We start from the raw sequence: 12307 nt of genomic DNA, 5'->3' as shown, positions 1-12307 counted from the left end.
ACTCTGCCTCACATGAGTGACTCCTCCCACTCTGCCACACATGAGAGCGACTCCTCCCACTCTGCCTCACATGAGAGTGACTCCTCCCACTCTGCCTCACATGAGAGCGACTCCTCCCACTCTGCCTCACATGAGAGCGACTCCTCCCACTCTGACTCACATGAGAGCGACTCCTACTCTGTACTCCTCCATACGTCTGGAACGCAGACACTCAGTCCTACTTCTTGCATCATGAAGTCAGAATGTTCCTACTTCTTGCATCATGAAGTCAGAATGTTTTCGCTGGACCCCGGGAGGCTCAGAAGAATGTCACTCACTATTAGGAATGAGAGGAATATGATGGTTGTTTGTTTCCTCCTCCTGCATCCTTCCTTCCTCTTGATCCACTCTGTGTGTAGAGAGGCTGCTTTTCATTGAGTCGTTGAGAAATAATACGTGGGCGTTAGGGCTGTCTTAAATACTTCGAAGCTTCGAAGCTTCGTTCGATGGCACAAGCTTCGAACATTTAAAAAAAAATCGAAGTTAAAAAAAAAAAAATTAAAATTATTTTCAAAAAAAAAAAAAAAAAAAAAAATTTTATTTTGACTTCAGTGTGTGTGTGTGTGTGCATGGGGCCATTGGGTGTGGCCGGGGGACAAATACACTGGAGGAAAGTAACCCAGCTCAGCACTGCCCAAATTATATCATCACTATTGCCTGTTTGAAGGATATCATCCTCAAACACATATACACCACCTACACACCTATTCTCAGTCCTTGCCCCACAATGGTGGAATGAACTACCCACCCCAGTTAGGACAGCCGAATCCCGTCCAATCTTTCGCCGTCGACTAAAGACGCACTTTATCTGAAATAAAATAAAAAAAATCTAACCCTAACTAACCTTACTGTCATGCACTTGTCCTAATAAACTAACCTACACTGTAACACGCAACACTTTGATGAATATTGTTACTCAGCTGATAGAGTTGTATCCTTCCTGATGACCTGTCGTACAGAACTTATAAGTCGATTTGGATAAAAGCGTCAGCTAAATGACTAAATGTAAATGTGAATGTAAATGCCTTGTAGAATTCCACACATAAGAAAGAAAGATACTGGGATGAATAAACAAAATAGGAAATAAAATGTAGAAATGCATGCAATACATAAATAAATATGAATCTCCATATATGAAATAGAACATTTAGATAAGGTGCTACTGAGATGTTTTGGTGAGTTTTTAGTTTTTTTGTGGAAGTAGCCCTTCTTAAAGATGCATGAACATTCACTGATAATTGGTCTGTAGTGGAGTCTACAAGGTCTACATTGCCGGACCTTGTAGACTGACATAATTCTGTGCATAGTTTAGTCTACACAGGCCATATTTCAAATAATCAAAATCTTACTTCATTCATCTTAAACATTCTTGATTTGGGGGATTGGTAGTTCCCATGAAATCTGAAGTTGTTCAAACGACAACAGCAATCCACTTTGAATTAAATCACACAGCCGTGTTGGCTGTGTCACAGTCACGAAAGGGGCTACTTAATTCATTAATCCAATCCACTTTATTTATAGAGCACATTTAAAAACAACAAAGTTTACCAAAGTGCTGTACAAGTCCCACAACATAAGATACAAAATAAATAAAAAATTATATATAAAAAAAATTAATTAAATTTTTTTTTAATTCGAAGCTTCGAATTAAAATCGAAGCTCGGCCCTGAAGCTTCGATTGCCAAAAAAAATTCGAAGGTCAGCCCTAGTGGGCGTTGAACGGATTGATAAATGTGTGGGAATGGAGTCAGTGAGCATGTGGACAGTGGTTCGCTGGAGGCTGGAGCTGATCACCAATAAAGATCAGCTGGTGTTTCAGGTTAAAGTTTGTGATGCAATATAGAGAAAATATAGAGTGAATATAGAGTGAAGAGTGAATATAGAGTGAATATAGAGTGAATAGAGAGTGAATATAGAGTGAAGAGTGAATATAGAGTGAATATAGAGTGAATATAGAGTGAAGAGTGAATATAGAGTGAATATAGAGTGAATATAGAGTGAACATAGAGTGAATATAGAGTGAATATAGAGTGAATATAGAGTATATATAGAGTAAATATAGAGTGAATATAGAGTGAACATAGAGTGAATATAGAGTGAATATAGAGTGAAGAGTGAATATAGAGTGAATAGAGTGAATATAGAGTGAAGAGTGAATATAGAGTGAATATAGAGCGAATAGAGCGAGAATATAGAGTGAATAATATAGAGTGAATATAGAGTGAAGATAGAGTGAATATAGAGTGAAGAGTGAATATAGAGCGAATAGAGAGAGAATATAGAGTGAATAATATAGAGTGAATATAGAGTGAATATAGAGTGAATATAGAGCGAATATAGAGTGAAAAGTGAATATAGAGTGAATATAGAGTGAATATAGAGCGAATATAATATAGAGTGAATATAGAGTGAATATAGAGCGAATATAATATAGAGTGAATATAGAGTGAATATAGTGAATATAGAGCGAATGGAACTGGTGTCGTGGATCACTCCCCTGTGAGCGTTTCCAGGGTTAGCGGCTAACGTTAGTTAGCTTAGCTTAGTTAGCGGCTAACATTAGTTAGCTTAGCTTAGTTAGCGGCTAACTTAGTTACCGCCTCTCTGGGCGTGTGTGCGTGCGTGTACGTGACTTAAATTGAACGAGTGTGTCTGTGTGAGGGAGAGAGGAAAGTGCTGCGCTAAGGTAAGTCTCATCTCAGCCGCGGCGGCTTAGAAACTGACGTGATGTTTTGTGCAAAACATCACGATGTCCACGATATGTTTAAAAAGTGTATCGTTAATGAACTGTACCCGATATTTATTTAATATCGTCATATTGCCCACCCCTAGTGAATATAGAGTAAATATAGAGCGAATATAGAGCGAATAGAGAGTGAATATAGAGCAAATAGAGCGAATATAGAGTGAATGAGAGAATATAGAGCGAATATAGAGCGAATATAGAGGTATATAGAGTGAATATAGAGGGTAATATAGAGTGAATATAGAGTGAATATAGAGAAAATATAGAGTGAAATTCAGTGAATATAGAGTGAATAGAGTGAATATAGAGAAAAATAATAAAAGAGCAAATATAGAGCAAATATAGGACCTCAGCCCCAGGACCACAGTCTCAGGACCCCAGGCTGATCCACGTGTCTGCATTAACAGACAATAGAAGGGAACGCTAACAGATCCTGAGTGTGGATGCTGAGCCTATACCGCCATTAGGCCCCATGGCGCCAGTTAGACTGTTACGGTCGTGGCGTTTTAGGGCTTACGTGGTGCAGGATGTGCCTGAACAGTAGGGGTGTTCATCCAGGCAAAAAGAAAAATTGCAATTAGTCTCCTAATTACAACTATGGTGGTAATCTCTCCAGAAGCCAGTCTGCGCTGTTTTCACTTGAGGTTATAATATGGACTGATGGCGCAACCACGCGCTACATGTGGTGGTGGAAAGTACCTAAGTGTTTTTACTCAAGTACTGTACTTAAGTACATTTTCAAGCTACTTGTACTTTATGTGAGTATTTTCATTTTGGGGAACTTTATACTTTTACTCCACTACATTTCAAGGGAAATATTGTACTTTTTACTCCACCACATTTATCTGAACCCATCGGTTACTGGTTACTTTGAAGAAAAGGATTTTGCATAGAAAACATATATACAAAATAAAAAATGTTTATGATTATATACTTTCCCATTTGAAGCCTGTCAACTTCAAGAGGACGTAATCAGAGCAGCATAACTGGACCACACACCACTTTAACATAACCTTTAATCAGAGCAGCATAACTGGACCACACACCACTTTAACATAACCTTTAATCAGAGCAGCATAACTGGACCACACACCACTTTAACATAACCTTTAATCAGAGCGGCATAACTGGACCACACACCACTTTAACACAACCTTTAATCAGAGCGGCATAACTGGACCACACACCACTTTAACATAACATTTTAATCAGAGCAGCATAACTGGACCACACACCACTTTAACACAACCTTTAATCAGAGCAGCATAACTGGACCACACACCACTTTAACACAACCTTTAATCAGAGCAGCATAACTGGACCACACACCACTTTAACATAACCTTTAATCAGAGCAGCATAACTAACTGGACCACATACCACTTTAACACAACCTTTAATCAGAGCAGCATAACTGGACCACACACCACTTTAACACAACCTTTAATCGGAGCGGCATAACTGGACCACACACCACTTTAACATAACATTTTAATCAGAGCAGCATAACTGGACCACACACCACTTTAACACAACCTTTAATCAGAGCAGCATAACTGGACCACACACCACTTTAACACAACCTTTAATCAGAGCAGCATAACTGGACCACATACCACTTTAACACAACCTTTAATCAGAGCAGCATAACTGGACCACACACCACTTTAACACAACCTTTAATCAGAGCAGCATAACTGGACCACACACCCAGGGAACAAAATAACTGGGCGCCGATCGCCAAATGCGTGTAGATTTACCGTCTGGCGTCTAACAATAATAGTCTGCCCGCCAGCTGGCGTGTGTAGTTCATATCGATACTCTTATTTTGAAAATCCTGTGCGGGTCTCATTGCCGCCCCAAGCGCAGCTCCAGTCATAATATCTGGGCTCCGGCAGCTAGCAACGTTCAGGTTCATATGATACTCTTATTTTGAAAAACCCTTAGCAACTCCGCGAGTCATATGATATCCGCCCACTCAGTGTTGTTTTTTGAAAACAGAGCAGCGTTGTAAACAGAGCAGCGTTAACACAGCAGTGCGCCTACAGACGCGAAATAAGTCTGTGATGTTTTTTTTCTTCTCACAACGAGTCCAATGCAGCTACATGCTTTGCACCGTCGCCATTCCTTTATGCCCACATCGCCCGAAATTAACGTTTATGTACCAATCACTACAACGTTAACGTCAGCTAACAAGCTAATCCTGATGATCAGACGAGGCAGAGCCACAGTGAACAGCACTGAGGAAAGGGAAATGGGGGGGGGGGGCACTCTCCCCTTCCCTGTGTGTGTGTGTGTGTGTGTGTGTGCATGCGTTTGGAAAGACGACGGAGTCACTAGTCAGGACTCAGGACAGGAGTATATTATAGTAAACTGAGGATGGACAGATAATGTTGATATTCAAATATAAAAAATTTTGAGAGGAGTGGAAGTTTGAAGACAGACTACAATATGATGCGGGGGTGGTGAGTTGAAACACAGTGTGACGCTCTGCATCTTCTAACTACACACCCTCAAGACCCCTACGCTCTGCATCTTCTAACTACACACCCTCAAGACCCCTACGCTCTGTATCTTCTAACTACACACCCTCAAGACCCCTACGCTCTGCATCTTCTAACTACACACCCTCAAGACCCCTACGCTCTGTATCTTCTAACTACACACCCTCAAGACCCCTACGCTCTGCATCTTCCGGCCGTCTCAGACCCACTCCTATCCGAGCTCCGGGAGGGTCATCATTAGGAGCAGGGTTTCCGTTAGAAAAAATTGTTGCCAGCCTCAGTGTCCGGTAGATTTCAATCTACCGGTCAAATGAGAGAAATTCCGGTCAGAGTTTATTGAGCTTAAAAACAATTGATAGGCAAAAGAATGACAACAAAACAAAAGAATGACATCATCAAGGCATGTAGATTTATAATATTTTTACTTAAAACTAGGCTACTTTTGCGTATAGTCATTATATTCCAAATAAAATAAGTCCCGAGACTCCGTGCTGCTGCCGACTTTAAATCAAATAGGTGTGTCTGTGGGCAGTCACCCGACATTAATAAACAGCAGTCTGTTATAATCACATTTTTATGAGCTAACGAATTCCGTTATATTGGACATTTGTATTAATTATATCAAGCGAAGAACTGAGAAATTTGGCAGAGAGCGACGGCAACATTATCGTGGGTTTGCGTGACGATTCTCTCTCTCTCCACCTCCCAATGACTTATTTGCGAGAGTATGTCGATGCAGAGCAGCAGATTCAGCTGTTTTCTGGCTCTTTTCTGGACCGCTCAGCAGCGCCCCCCACCCAACAGCTGAATTGCCAATGGCTGAATTGGAGTACTGCACTGTGCCGCTGCTGCTCCGGCTCTGCAGCTGCACATGCACTCGCATACCCAGCACTAAGCTCTCGCTGACAACGTCGTTGTCATCATTAGAAGCAACGATGAAACAAATGTAATGATTGTTTCGTTCATCGCATAGGCTATTTAATTTTAGCCTATTTTAATACAATTCAAATAATCAAATTGTGCTTAGAGGGAATTATTTTCACCGGACATTAAGACCGGAGAGATTAAATATGTCGGACTTCAACAGATTTTGCCGGTCAAATACCGGTAATTACCGGCTAACGGAAACGCTGATTAGGAGAAGCTGCCTTTTCTCAGTCCTTGCCCCACAATGGTGGAATGAACTACCCACCCCAGTTAGGACCGCCGAAACCCGTCCAATCTTTCTGGAAAAAAATATATTATTATATATATAAAGAAAAATCAAAGAAAAATCTAACCCTAACTAACCTTACTGTCATGCTCTTGTCCTAATAAACTAACCTACACTGTAGCACTCAACACTTTGATGAACATTGTTACTCAGCTGATAGAGTTGTGCCCTTCCTGATGACTTGTCGTACAGAACTTGTAAGTCACTTTTGGATGTATGTAAATGTAATGTAATGTTTTGGTGCATTGTTAGCGGTGAGCTAGCTAGCCTACTGCTGACTGTGTGAACTAGCTGCTGACTGTGTGAACTAGCTGCTGACTGTGTGAACTAGGGATGCACCGATATGAAAATTTGCCACAGATACCGATACCGATTGTTCAACTAACACAATCGGCCGATACCGATACCGATATTTGTGGCAAAATATTTCTTTTAAATATTTTTTTAAATATAAATTTGTTTGTAATATTTTTTCTTTGTAATATATATATATATTTTTTTATGAAACTACTGTATATTTGTCTTACAAATTGTGCTCACCGATATGAACATAGGCCTCTTTACTTACTTAAAAAAAGGAAACATCAAGAAATAGCACTATCTCTCTCCCAGTATGTTCTGCAGGGCTGCAGCTAGATACTAGTTCTCCCAGCATGGTCTACCTGCTGGGCTGCAGCGAGATACTATTGTCTCAACCAATGACATTTTGATTGACAGTCGATTCTGCCAATTACGTCACACACCGCTTGCACCCGCCTCTGTTGTTACCACCAATCGGCAAGCGTGTTGCATTTTTTACTCCTGCTTTTGTCCGCCATTGATTTTGACGAGAGGTTTTCTAACACGGCGCGGCCGACGTTTAGCTTTTAGCTCCGCAGGATGACTTAAATGAGGCATAATGATTTTACTGCAACTAATGTTATAATAAAACAAAGCCTTTCTATACATGTGTCTGATTGAAAACGTTATTAACAGATTGCAGAATGGGTAAAACTCAGGGCTCTGTGAGCAACGGAAGGAACTGAGCTAGTATGAACGCTTGCTACGTTCGGGTAAATAATATGCTGATGTTATGAACGTGTAACACTAACTATATAATGTTAATGCCACAAAACGAATGCCTTGTTAATCATAAGTAGTAACTTTGATGCAGTAGCTTGTGTGTGTGTGTGTGGGCCGGGGGCGGCGTTGTGCAGGTAGGTCGCGAGTGAACTTTTTTTTGTCTTGACGCTACACAAATTGATGGATATTTATCGGCTACTGCCATGTTATAATAAAACAAAGCCTTTCTATACATGTGTCTGATTGAAAACGTTATTAACAGATTGCAGAATGGGTAAAACTCGGCTCTGTGAGCAACGGAAGGAACTGAGCTAGTATGAACGCTTGCTACGTTCGGGTAAATAATATGCTGATGTTATGAACGTGTAACACTAACTATATAATGTTAATGCCACAAAACGAATGCCTTGTTAATCATAAGTAGTAACTTTGATGCAGTAGCTTGTGTGTGTGTGTGTGTGTGTGTGTGTGTGTGTGTGTGTGGGCCGGGGGCGGCGTTGTGCAGGTAGGTCGCGAGTGAACTTTTTTTTGTCTTGACGCTACACAAATTGATGGATATTTATCGGCTACTGCCATCGGCACATTCGAGCTTATCGGCCGATAGGCCGATTGCAGTCAACAAGGCACTTATCGGCCGATACCGATACCCGACCGATACATCGGTGCACCCCTAGTGTGAACTAGCTGCTGACTGTGTGAACTAGCTGCTGCTGACTGTGTGAACTAGCTGCTGACTGTGTGAACTAGCTGCTGACTGTGTGAACTAGCTGCTGCTGACTGTGTGAACTAGTTGCTGCTGACTGTGTGAACTAGCTGCTGCTGACTGTGTGAACTAGCTGCTGCTGACTGTGTGAACTAGCTGCTGCTGACTGTGTGAACTAGCTGCTGCTGACTATGTGAACTAGCTGCTTCTGACTGTGTGAACTAGCTGCTGCTGACTGTGTGAACTAGCTGCTGACTGTGTGAACTAGCTGCTGCTGACTGTGTGAACTAGCTGCTGCTGACTGTGTGAACTAGCTGCTGCTGACTATGTGAACTAGCTGCTGCTGACTGTGTGAACTAGCTACTGCTGACTGTGTGAACTAGCAGTGAGTGACAGCTGCTGATGGTTGTTGATAGCAAGGATCTAATGTGTAATTGCTGTCAAGTTGAAACAACCTATTATTGGAAGATTGGTCCAGGATCTCATGACGTAGTCTAGAGGTTTTACTGAGCTCCTTAAAATGCTATTTCTCAATTTCTGTTTGTGTGTGTGTGTGTGTGTGTGTGTCTGTGTGTGTGTCTGTGTGTGTGTGTGTGTGTGTGTGTGTGTGTGCGTGTGTTAGCGTTGCCAAATCAATGTGACCAAATCAAAATCCTGGAGATAATTTTTTTCCGGTATGCGCGTGTGTGTGTGTGTGTGTGTGTGTGTGTGTGTGTGTGTGTGTGTGTGTGTGTGTGTGTGTGTGTGTGTGCGTGTGTGTGTGTGTAATTAAATGTACCCAACACTTATCCAGCCTTGAAAGATTATGATTATGAAAAGGAATGTCGTTCTTGATTATTAGGAAAAGAGTTCATGCTGGCTCTGATATTGGTGACTGGGATCAAAACACAAGGTTGCTTTGAAACAATATATCAGCCTTTTATATGATGCTCTCTCTTCTGTTTTCTTCCTTCACGAGTTACACACTTTATGTGAGTGTGGGTGACAAGGTGACGCACAGACACACACACACACAGAGAACACACACACAGAACACATACAACACAAACACACACATACAGACACACACACACACACACACACACACAGAACACATACAGACACACACAGAACACACACAGAGAACACACACACGCACAGAACACACACATAGGAACACACACACGCACAGAACACACACACACACACACACACACACACACACACACACACACACACACACACACACACACACACACACACACACACACACACACACACACACACACACACACACACACACACACACACACACACACACACACACACACACACACACACACACACACACACACACACACACACACACACACACACACACACACACACACATTCAGACACACACCCACACACATACAGCCACACACACAGACACGAGACTCTGTCTCTCTACTCACACAAGCACCAGTCTGTTCTTCTAACAGGGTCATAATGTTGGGCTACTATCAAAATGTGTTTTCTTTGGCCTAGATTTCATTCCTGCTGCTCCATGAATGGAACAAGACACAGACACACACAGCTCTGCAGCGACAGACACACAACTCTGCAGCCCTGAGTCACAACAACAGACACACAGCCCTGAGTCACAACAACAGACACACAGCTCTGAGTCACAACAACAGACACACAGCCATGAGTCACAACAACAGACACACAGCTCTGAGTCACAACAACAGACACAAAGCCCTGAGTCACAACAACAGACACACAGCCCTGAGTCATAACAACAGACACACATCTCTGAGTCATAACAACAGACACACAGCCCTGAGTCATAACAACAGACACACAGCCCTGAGTCACAACAACAACAGACACACAGCCCTGAGTCACAACAACAACATACACACAGCCCTGAGTCACAACAACAGACACACAGCCCTGAGTCATAACAACAGACACACAGCTCTGAGTCACAACAACAACAGACACACAGCCCTGAGTCACAACAACAACAGACACACAGCCCTGAGTCACAACAACAACAGACACACAGCCCTGAGTCACAACAACAACAGACACACAGCTCTGAGTCACAACAACAGACACACAGCCCTGAGTCACAACAACAGACACACAGCTCTGAGTCATAACAACAACAGACACACAGCTCTGAGTCATAACAACAACAGACACACATCTCTGAGTCATAACAACAACAGACACACAGCCCTGAGTCACAACAACAACAGACACACAGCCCTGAGTCACAATAACAACAGACACACAGCCCTGAATCACAACAACAACAGACACACATCCCTGAGTCACAACAACAACAGACACACAGCTCTGAGTCATAACAACAACAGACACACAGCCCTGAGTCACAACAACAACAGACACACAGCCCTGAGTCACAATAACAACAGACACACAGCTCTGAGTCACAACAACAACAGACACACAGCCCTGAGTCACAACAACAACAGACACACAGCTCTGAGTCATAACAACAACAGACACACAGCCCTGAGTCACAATAACAACAGGCACACAGCTCTGAGTCACAACAACAACAGACACACAGCCCTGAGTCACAACAACAGACACACAGCCCTGAGTCACAACAACAACAGACACACAGCCCTGAGTCACAACAACAGACACACAGCTCTGAGTCACAACAACAACAGACACACAGCCCTGAGTCACAACAACAGACACACAGCTCTGAGTCACAACAACAGACACACAGCCCTGAGTCACAACAACAGACACACAGCTCTGAGTCACAACAACAGACACACAGCTCTGAGTCACAACAACAGACACACAGCCCTGAGTCACAACAACAGACACACAGCTCTGAGTCACAACAACAGACACACAGCTCTGAGTCACAACAACAGACACACAGCTCTGAGTCACAACAACAACAGACACACAGCCCTGAGTCACAACAACAGACACACAGCTCTGAGTCACAACAACAGACACACAGCTCTGAGTCACAACAACAACAGACACACAGCCCTGAGTCACAACAACAGACACACAGCTCTGAGTCACAACAACAGACACACAGCCCTGAGTCACAACAACAACAGACACACAGCCCTGAGTCACAACAACAGACACACAGCGCTGAGTCACAACAACAACAGACACACAGCCCTGAGTCACAACAACAGACACACAGCCCTGGGTCACAACAACAACAACAGACACACAGCCCTGAGTCACAACAACAACAGACACACATCTCTGAGTCACAACAACAACAGACACACAGCCCTGAGTCACAACAACAACAACAGACACACAGCTCTGAGTCACAACAACAACAGACACACAGCCCTGAGTAACAACAACAACAGACACACAGCCCTGCAGTTAGTTTCTAGTTTCTTAATTAGTTGTCATAATACAGAATACTTTTCCATGAAATGCTTTTTTCTGTATGAGCTCCTCCTGGGAGTGTGCTAGATACAAATAGATAACAAGTATAAAATAGAAAGTCAAAAGTACGTCAACAAAAAGTGTTCAGTCAATATATACATAATATACAATACAGAGTCAAAAAAGGAGTAGCAGTGAGTTACAGTACAATACAGTATATACAGTACAATGCAGAAATTATGAGGTACAACTTAGGGTAAGGTGCAATGAGGTATGAATTGTATAGTGCAAATCTCTTTACAAATAAATATAAAGTGTGTTAAAGTGTCTACAGTGAGTAAAGTGGGTGTTAAGGGGAGTGTTTATTTAAAGTGAGTGTGTGTGCGTGTGGATGTGTAGCTGTGAGTGTAGTTGATGTTTTGTTACATAGTGTCGTTGTCGTTGAGCATCCTGATGGCCTGGGGACGCAGCCCTGAGTCATAACAACAGACACAGACTGTGAGGTCAAATGCAATGAAGCGAACTGTCATGTTCCGTGGTCACCGTGGTGATCGGCTGCCCCCTTCCCTCCCTCAAGTCCCTACACTCCACCAGGGCCTTGAGGAGGGCGAGGAAGATCATGGCAGACCCCGCCCACCCGGGTCACAGCCTCTTCACCA

At 42.7% G+C, this 12307-nt stretch overlaps 1 protein-coding gene across 1 annotated transcript in view; it reads right to left on the bottom strand.

Moving 5' to 3' along the window:
* Positions 1–12307, bottom strand: part of myo10l3 (myosin X, like 3) — a 346533-nt gene that overhangs the window by 294633 nt on the left and 39593 nt on the right.

This window comes from Notolepis coatsorum, assembly GCF_963971535.1.
Source record: "Notolepis coatsorum genome assembly, chromosome: 5".
In the NCBI taxonomy this organism is placed as follows: domain Eukaryota; kingdom Metazoa; phylum Chordata; class Actinopteri; order Aulopiformes; family Paralepididae; genus Notolepis; species Notolepis coatsorum.
This window is presented reverse-complemented; position numbering and strand designations above follow the sequence as displayed.